Raw genomic sequence first — 10,680 nt, 5'->3', positions numbered from 1 at the left:
TTTTTTTTTTTTTTTTTTTTGTTTTATACAGATTGATTGAAAGAGTTTTTTCCAACTCGTAAGATCAATGTCGTGACCTAATAAAATACTAACGAATATCACCAACGCCCGGACGTCAAGGGTGGCGTACACCGGTTGCCTACAGGAGTATTGATCTGAGTGAGGGGGTTGGTCGGACTCTTCGTGTATTACCCCGTCACATTGATGGCAATAAGTTTGAAGTCAAACGCTATACGACGGTAGTCAGTAGCGTCATTTATCTATGTAGGGCAAGGCCTTCCGATGCATTATTTGTACGACTATGCATTTCCAAGGCAAGGTCCTGTGTACGCCTCCACCCCCGCCCGTCTTCGGTTATCTATCACGACCAGTACGGGTCAAATTCATTGTACGGTTACCGCCGTTCGTTATAATGTGATACTGTCGCTTGCAGTTTGCGTGTAAATTGTACAACAGCTATTTATGCCGTTCTATGCGTCTACACACTAAAGGCCGACCTTTCAATGTATATTTTGTACATCTGTCTCCTCTCGCCCTTCCTAACATCCGACCGCCGCCTTACCCCAATAAATTGTGCGACCGCTGCCGCACACAAACGTCAACTGTATTTTGTTATTTAAAACGAAAAATAGGAGCTCGTTGTGTTGTATTTTTGCCATCGCCCTCAATTCTATTAAATTTCAATGTTATCTGATATACAAGGTCTGCTAAATTTTATAAACTAACGGTGCAATAGATTTCGTGTTGCATGTTCGTAGAATATCTCTTGCTTTTATTTTCAAATTATGAAAAGTTTTTTTTAATTCTGTGTACTTTGCTTTGTACTAGTAAAAAACTATCGTATTCACAACGCAACTGAGGTTGACCTTTATTCGTGCACATGGTACCCAGCTGCTCAATAGCCTTAAAGCTTACGGTCGAAATACCGAATAAAGTTTCCATCATGAACTGTGAAAATGTTGGCAAAAAGAAACATTATGATTTTGCTATGAGAAAAAAAAAGCTATCGTTTTTTATAATGAACAAGCATCAATATTTTGACTACGTCAAAACGAATGCACGGTTATTATTGTTCCTTAATTAAAAGAAACTCTTCATCTATGATATTTTACAGATGGTTTTTGTTCAGTAATATTCTATTTTCGTCAACGCTTCGGGTATTGTTTCTCGCCGCCATATAACCCGAGGTAATAATATGGACAATTATATTTCATACAAAATTTCTATATAAACAATGCGCGTCTACGATTTTTTATTATTATTACCAGTGCTGGAGATTGATTATAATTTCGAATAGTGTAGCCAATTGTTTTTTTTCGGCCAATACCGAAGTAGTAAGTATTATGTGTTCTCATAAGAAAAATTCCGAGTAACGTCGTAGAACGTCCACTAAATAATGGAGATATTTTGCGTCTAGCAAGAATAGGATAATTCACTTATATCAATTGAAATTTTCAAGGTATTTTGTACGATTTTTTTATGAAATGAGACTTGAAAAAATTCTCTTTATCCTAGTAACTACATGACTGCCAATTACGCACAGAAAGTATTTGGCACGCTCTTAAGCCAGTTTAAATATTTTCCTACTAATAACACGTGTAAGAATAACATCTTAACTACTGCCATTGGCTCGATTCACGTGACCTAGTATTCGTTTTATACATTTTTCCTTCGTTAATTAGTCATTTTTATGAGATTTAATAGCTATCATCTACAGTTCACGGACACAAAATTATGTTCGTTCAATATGCTATTCTCTGTTTTTTTTTTTTGCAATTATAATTCATTGCCCTATCAACATCAATGTCATAATTGTTTATTAAGTTAACATAAGTTCTCGTCCAATGGACATTAAACACTTTACACAAACTTTATTTGAGTACATTAAAACCATTGGCATAATTATTTGAGGATTTGAGGGATGATATCCCTTTAAAATTTAATATTAGCCCCCTTTGATTAGTCGATGTTAAAATAAATATTTTAATAATGTAATAATTATTGCGATAGCAAATAAGTAAGGTAGAGAACTTAAAGCTCTAAACAAATACTAAATAGGCACACATTAATTTATATGTTTAGTAAAATTTTATTTAAAAAAAAATGAAATAATTGTGTAAACAATTTTAAAAGTCATAAAATATAAAAGAACTTAAACATGCAAAATACTCAATATAAAATGTACGATTTGAATATTTGCCTAGTGGTCTATTTCAATGTGCCCGAAAAAAAAAAAATAAAATTTTGCCTAAGACTGTGTAACATTAAATTAGAGACCCATTTAATAGGTCTCTAAAAATGGTGGGACTTCAATATCTAGTTACGGTCGTAGTAAAAATGTAAACACCAACCTCTAAGTATTTTTTTGCTATTATTCAGTACAATATCTGCTCTTTTTTCCAAAGTATTATACTCACAACATTTTCCTCAATGTAGTCTTTTTAAACTCAGTTTTCAATTCGTTTTAATTGACAGTAACATATCTTTAGGGATTATTTAGTTACTACTGTTTACTTAACGAGTTTTCATCAAATTTATGCACATACGTGAACACAATTAATTTATTTTAATTTTGAAATTTATTTTATTTTATTCTCAGTGTGACGTGTTTGTCGAGAGACAGAAAATAACTCATGTTTAGGGATTTATTCGAAGTTTACACTGTTGAGCTGCTTTGTAAACAATATCTAAAGTATTGTGACATTTTACGAGTAATTAAAAAAACGTTTAAGCCAAATTCTCCTTTGAGAATGCACTGACGACAATCGATTGTTATTTGCTTTTTATGTGAGATAAAATAAGCTCCGATGGAAGTGTTGAATTTTGATTTTTCATCAAACAACATTAATATTATTCTTACTGCTTCGATAAATTTCAAATATAAGGAACTGTCTTTTTATTTGAGTTGAATGATTTTTAATTAATTTTTAAATGGGCATCAAAGAAAATTTGAAATGAATATTAATGGATTAATTGTACACAGATTGAGGATTAATAGCTTTCAGCTAAATCCCAGAAATGATCAAACGTATGGATGAAAACAAGTGATCTGTACTTGTAAATGTGCCATATCTTACCCAGAAAATTGTTTTGAATTAAAATCTAAATACGAGTAAAAAAGAAGTAAGTGATTAGTAAGCTGGATGTTTATATGAGTCAAACGAGTTAATTTGAATTCTTAGTACAAATGATGGGTTGTTTTTTTATAGTTTTAAAATACTTAAAAATAAAAATAGTTATTAATCGACGACTACTGTAAGAGCTACACTTTTCATTTTTTATTATTCGAGACTGCTACTAACTCATGAAGCGCGACTAAAAAAATGATGTAAATAAACTATAGTAAGTGTAATATCGTCGTAAAGGCAATAAAAAGTCTGTAAAAAAAATCGATTATGTAATCAAATTATGTCGTCAACTGTGCAGTTCAGTGTCATTTGTTTATGTTATGCATATTATTTTAAAGAAATAAGTCATCTCTTTGTTCAATGATATCATGTAAATATTCTCAACATTGACCAGGACCGATGTCTCGCGACAATGTATGACTGTTATTAAAACCGCGATAACGAAATTGATGATACAACCGTTGTCTTATTCATCGGTCGTCATCGTAAAGTTGTTCACTATAGAGAAGGTTTTATTTGTCATTCAGCACGGACTGCACTCGGTCGGTGTCATGTTCTGACTACGGCCTGTGTGACATCAGTCGAAATTAGATAGTGTGCATCCCTTTGGTATGTTACAAATGTAAGTAGTTCTTTTCGTGTGCACGTTACACAACACATCGACGACTGGGTCTAACCTTGACCGATCAATTGAGTAATTATGTTGCTAGCTATCAAATAACATTGCCTACATTGTACTAGTAACCCGCCTACATAAAACTACTACTCAAAAAACCCGCATTATGTGTAACAGTTTATATGCACTCGCTTCGTACGTGTATACCTAAGTAATAAAACTCATTGTCTGTCGTAGTTCGACATTTTCGGACGGCACAAAGTGTTTAAAACGTTTTTTTTTTTCGTACTAATGTATATTGGGTTATGTACAACGCACCGCGTGATTAATGTTTTGTTGTTGTTTGGTCTTGTAAAAGATATGATGTTTCATTAACTCGAGTATGATTAACTCGGCCAAGTATTCTTGGTCAGTTAGATTGATTTGCAACCATGTTCGGCCAACGACATTGGCTGATCCCAATAAAACGTCAAATTTAAAAATAGACTCAACGTGATAACCATACGAAACGGTCACATTCAGACATTGGATCTTGGCAATGAACCCGCGTTTAATTTTTTATTCGAAATTTGCGCAACAATTACAAAGCGACGTTATGATTATAATGAAATATCACAACGACTCTATTAGTCGTAAACAAATTTGTAAACACCAAGTATCGTCTACGCGCTTGTGTACTTGTGCAAAAACTTTATAGATTTGTCTTTAAAACTTTTTTTAATTGGTTCATAATTTTAAATCCTGCCTTATTAAAGCGTGAATTATTTTTAAACTTTCCTGTTTATTAAAAAAATTTAATTTATACGTATTTTTGTGCATTATAAGTTACCAGTAAGAATTGTTTTCCTTTCAGTTCCCTTAGTTTATAAGGTTATTTATAAAAAAATTATTTTTGAATTATATTAATGGCGTAGTTATTAGGGTTTTGTTGGGAGGGGGAATTCTCCAGAAAATTTTTCACTTGCCCCTCCAAATTAAAAAAACGATTGTTTTCTCACAACATAATTATTTTTTTCATGGGACCCAAGTTCCCTCATAATTACGCCCATTGATTATGATCGTTTTTGTGTACATGGTAATTTATATTTTCTATTACATTACTTTTAATGTGTTTTTATTCAATTGTGTTTAGTAACAGGCGCAAACATTTTCTGTTCGATTTCAAATATCAAAATTATATAATATTAGCCAAAAAAAAAAATATATTTTTCGTTCAATGTCTATTTAATAAAATAGATACGTTAGCTAAAATCATTCAATACTAAACCATTGACAAATATTGTTTTTATTCGCAATAGCTTGTCTGAATAATTCATGTCTTAAAGCAATTCAGAGTAGATAGTGTACACAAATGTCGATTCTGTTTACTTATATCTACTGAAGTGTACTTAATACGAAGTTATGTTAATTTTTTAAAAGAAAAAATAATGAAATATCGTAAGTTGATATGTAAATTTTACAAAAAAATTTCGCAGTTAAAAATGTTAAAAAATATTGGCGGAGACAAATTACTCCGCGGCATAATTTTTCTCCGGTTGGAGTCTTTAAAGATGATGGTCGTATATTTTATGGCAAGTAGGAAGTCATATTAGAGGTATAATTGTATTTTTGGCAAATATCAACATTGTCCATACCGGTGGTAGTCTCAAGGACGAGTATTAGGCTGCTCCCCACTCACGTTTCTAAACTTCTAAATATTTCATGTCCGCCTACAATCGAAGTCTATTTTTAACTTGTGCTATTCGAACTCGGTTGGTACACTTAGTGTGTCACGTTGATACATTTTGACAGTGTCTTCTTACTCGCATTTTTCCGATTATATCATCGAACATGGCGTGTGTCGTGCACCACTAGTCTGTCGGTCGTGTACTAAAACACTGGATTGTGTCAAAAAATATATATCATTTTGTCGAATTATGAAAAAACGTGCTTTGCCACTTGCATAATTACAGGAACTGTTACAACAATAAAATTATAGAGCAGTGTAGGTATCGTTTCGCATTGACTTTGTGTGAATGTCACCCGAACCAGACAATGCCGGTTAGAAACTTACGGTTAAATCATAGACTGGAAAATTGTTTTTCCCTATGAACTTGAGACCTTTACGGCCAATGGAAAACGGCTGTTCTACACGCTTTTGTTCTCCTATTCTATCCTATAGGCATACCGGCGCGGGGAGGTATTTTTATGTATACACAGCAACATCGTGGTGTGTTTTTCACAGCTGCTCTGCCTGCGCACCACCTCTGGGGCTGTTGGAATGATATTCCACGTCGCACGTATTCCACTCGGTGTACTTACGAACACATAAAAAATGCGCGTGTGCGCGACAGTAATAAAAAATTGTGTACACTTGGTATGTGCTCGCGTGGTGGAGCCAAGTCCGCCGTTCTGTCGGTCACAAGTTTTCATGATTTCCTCAAGGTGAACCAGTCTCGGTGTCGTTTTCGACCGCAGCCGCTGCCGGTTTAATTTTTGCTCGTTTAATAAAAATAAACGTATTGCCAGTGTATATGTCATTAGGTAAATACAAGTAGGAAATGATTAAATAACGCGTAAAAAAAAATAAGCGATTCTCGAGCAATAACAGTGAAAATATGTCCCGTGCAACGCGTCGAAACGCCACGTGGTGTGTGTGTTCACTTCATAGTTTCCATTACTCGCGCAAAAAACAAATGACGCGTTAGATTTTCGATTGTTTAAATATTTTCGCTAAAGGTCGGTTAATAGCCTTTGACCTTTACGGAAACCGGTTTTACACGAAAACCCCGGACGGTGTCGGAAGTTTACGGGCGGGCTGTGACCCTTCGGATTAAAAATTCACAATAGCGATAAATACAGCGTCTGAAATATTCACCGTATATAATGAACCGGACAAGTCCAAGTGAGTTTTCCCGTTTATCTAAACCCAACTGTTTTATATAAATTTTTGCATTGCGGATTACTCTAAATCGCCTCCTAGCAAATAATCCACCACGGGATTTAACGGAAAAATCGTGTCTCGTCGTTTTTTGCATCTATTGTGTTGTGTGCAATTCTGGTCGGGAATAACTCACAGTGCACGTTGACCTTAGTTCACTGCATTCGTATTTCCATATATTAGCCTAACCCATACTATTGTTGTAGTGTCTCGTTCAATAAAACTTATTATTCGTGTAAAAAATGGTTTTATTTTTCTAACAAAATTCTATTTACGCAATCCACCGTGGTTTTGAATATCATCGTTATGTCTCGTACACCTCGATCGCATAAATTTGTCGTCGAGAAAAAATAATTCTGTCATCTGATTAAATAAAACATATTTTCAACGTTTCGTGGGCGATTGTTTACGATGTTGTGTAGTCGCAAAACTTTCGATTTTTAAACTAAATATTAATTATGACTCGATAGCTTTTGAATAGTTTTATTAATAGAATCTCGAGCTTAATTTTATGTCACTGTTATTCTCTCGGTAATTGTTTTTATTTATTCATTTGTTTCAACAGTCACTTAAATGCCAAACGAACAATTCCAACGGTCGTGACGTTGTTATTATTGAAATTTCATTAAATTTTCCAACGCCATGGCTTAACGACCGTTCTACTCGGACTAAAATTTAATTAGTTCTCATAGCCCCACTGTGATAACTTTTTTTTCCTGTTTAACCCAATATTGTTAACTTGGACTTCTATTGAACATTAATGCCCGAGATAAATGTTCGCCATGACAAAATGTGAAATGTGACATTTTTTGTTATGGCTAATTTTTATTACCAACCAAGTAGATGACATGTCGACATGGAAAATTCTCTACATGTTTTCGCGTTTGATTTAAGTGAATGCCTAGTGCGCATTTTTTTCGTTTGGTAATACCAAATAGAAATTGTGTTATAATAACTGTCAGAGAACGAAAGCTTTACATTTCAATATGCAGTTACAAAGGTTGTTAATATGTACAGTTTGATATGAAATTTAAGAGATAATCTTTGGTAACAGATTATCAATAATGTTCGTAATATGAAATACTTGCCGTAATTGACTTGGCAGTTGAGCTGCAAAAGAACTAGACGTTTAAACGAAACCGTCAATCATTAATACTTCGATATAGTCTTTATAATATAATTTATAGTACTGTTTATCTTAGTGTTTTCTTTTTTATTCTTTAATGTTTTATTATTCTAATCCATATATTTGCATTATATTGATACCTTTAAGCCGCGTTCTCTTATTTATGTGTTTTTATATTTAAATCAGACGTGTAACTTGTAAGTATTATAAATTTACAACTAGACGCAAATTATTAAAATATGCGCAAAAATACCATTGCAACAATATGGCAAAATGTGTTTTGCAATTTAGAACTTCTATTACATGCGTGTTAACCGTTAAGGAAATCGTACCGATAAAATAGTTACACTACCTAATTCCGTAGCTTGGCGTGCATTTGTTCGTGTTTAGATTGTTAAGTTTTTCTTTATAGACTTGAAAAAAAAAATGAGTTACAACTGCACAAAATTTATTTCCGCGTATACGATTACGATTGGGCTGTGTCCACTCTTAGCATGCCATCTGCGCATTAAGACTGTCTAATTCATCCGTCAGATTAATCAAGTAAATAATAAAATATACAACGCTAATAATCATTATGTTTATACAATAAATATAAATATTAATGATTATGACGATTATGATGATATAAAACATCATATACGGTACGTCATCTGTATTAATATTTATGTTAGCTCGTAAAACCAAGAACGGCCGCATTTAAAAATCCAAATTAATATGCCGTAATCGCTTTATGGTTGACACATAAATACGGTGCACTGAAGACGGTCCCTGTTTTTTAAAGGTGTTTATGAAAAATGAAACTGTTTGTGTGGGTTCTTTATAAACGGGTATTAGTCATTAGAGCCGTTTAGACCAATACCGTGTTCTGAATTACACTCGGAGTGATTACCGTCTTCGAGAATGCTTTGCATCGGAACCAGTTGTGTCGTACAAATAGTACACGACTGAAGTTTGTCCGTGCAACTCATTGTTTTTTTGAAGCGAGCCATCTGAATTCAATGTAAAAAATAAATAACACTGCCGTTTGCAATGTGTTTTCCGCTTGTTATTGACCCGGTGACCTTTTGTTTAGCGTAAACAAACTAGAAATACTCGTCGCTACCGTTGCGTTGGAGTCGTCCGCCAACGCTTGTAGATCCCAAGCGTTTGGCGATCGATGAAAGGAAAACGAAAGTCGACACCAATGGACGGCGGGGACACTTTTCACCGGAGATGATGGAAGCCATTTATAACGGCACCACTGTGCGACCGGGCGGACTTAAACGGCGGGGGTCATGGTACATGCGGCGACCGTGACCGGCTGTCGAGAGCGAATGGTCAGGATCTTCGTCGCGCTACCGCTGTGGGGCGATCTCCTTGTACCGGTTTCCTGACCGGCCGGTCCTCTGCGCCTTTCGCCCGCACGCACATAATCTCCTATGCCTTTCCATTCTTCGTCATCACCGCGTCGACCTTCCTCGATCCACCGCACTTACTCGCGCCGGTTCGTCGTAGCCGTCCAGGAGTGCACGGGAAACGCCCGGTCCCCACTGCAGTGTCCGCGTTTTGACCCCCTCCTTTCACTAACGCAGACTCTGGTGGCATGCGGTGTTGCGCACCGTTTCCCCACCACCACCGCCGCCGCCGCCGCCGTCGTCCGTTCGCCAGCCAGTACTCCATTGGACTCGGTTCGAAGTGTTCTTCGTTCGCTCGTACACACGTTTATTTATTTTTAAGTGTTTAAATTTACGAATCCCTTCCGGTGTTTTTTATTTTTGATAAGCAATTCGGTGTATTTTTTAATAATCGTACGGTCTACTCCGAATAATTCAAATTGAGGTGTTATATAACCGTATTGCCGACAGTGTTGTTTGTCGATTGTAAGTTATTATAATGCCGGATTATAATTAGTAATAGTTTTTATGTGTGTTGTGTTCAATGTACCGTCTCGGCAAGTTTTTAAGTGCATTATAGTTGCAATGTTTCACGTCGGGACGTTAAATATCTTATCGTATATACTCTTTTATTTGTCTTTGACTATTTAATACCACGACTTCGGTTGGTATACGCATGCTTCAGTTTTAATAGCTTAAAAAACATTTCTAGTTTGTTTCAGTAAGGACTTCCGCCCGCGGCCCTCGATAAGACACTACTGTGTGGTACACCTGTATGATAAATGTACAGGATATGCAAGTCTCGGTGTGTGTGTGTGTGTGTCCTCACGTATATTGCGCGTCGTGTGTTTACTACATGATAATGTGAATGGTTTTCTCATTAACCCCTTTGGTTTTTTTCTGGGAATTCATTAAGGGGAAAAAATGTAACACATAAACGTTCGTCGAAATACGCTCAGTATAACAACGCACTGGGTTATTAATGCTATCAGCCGAGTCTAAAAACTATGGAGACGACTACGTGGGAATCGCTCAAAAGATCACATTGGCGTTTGCGTGTACGTCGTTGTCGTCGTTACCTAGCCCTTAAAAACGTGCGGTGATCGACAATGCAGTACCGGTTTGTTAGTTAAAAAAACAGCTCGTGGCTCGTATTAATTGTTGAACGCGAGTACATTAATATCAAAAAACGTTTGCCATTTTTGTTCCAAAGCAATGCGCTTGATGAAATTGATGAAGTAATTTTAAGTGCTCTTAGTCGAATTGAGTAAAGGACGAATGTGAAAAGTTGATTCGTGTCGAAAAAGAATGCAATTACTTTAGCGAAGTGAACGAGACGTAGCCACTAAATTTCAAGGACTCGATTTAATGATGTTTTTTCATCGCTTATTATCGTTAATGTAAATCTTTGAAATATCAAAACGACTTTTCCGCGCCTCTCTCGCTCGCATAAATAATGTATTATCTGAACTGTTTTACCAGTCCGTCGTGTACACTTTTTTTAGTTCATCCTG

At 35.4% G+C, this 10,680-nt stretch overlaps 1 protein-coding gene across 1 annotated transcript in view; it reads left to right on the top strand.

Annotated features, from left to right (window-relative positions):
* LOC126907817 (ecdysone receptor-like) overlaps positions 1–10,680 on the top strand; it is a 36,259-nt gene that overhangs the window by 1,305 nt on the left and 24,274 nt on the right. The gene's annotated exons all lie outside the window — the stretch shown is intronic.

This window comes from Daktulosphaira vitifoliae, unplaced genomic scaffold (genome assembly GCF_025091365.1).
Source record: "Daktulosphaira vitifoliae isolate Bord-2020 unplaced genomic scaffold, ASM2509136v1 Scaffold_5, whole genome shotgun sequence".
In the NCBI taxonomy this organism is placed as follows: Eukaryota; Metazoa; Arthropoda; class Insecta; order Hemiptera; family Phylloxeridae; genus Daktulosphaira; species Daktulosphaira vitifoliae.
Note: the sequence above shows the minus strand (reverse complement) of the source record. Positions and strands in the feature narration are given on the sequence as shown.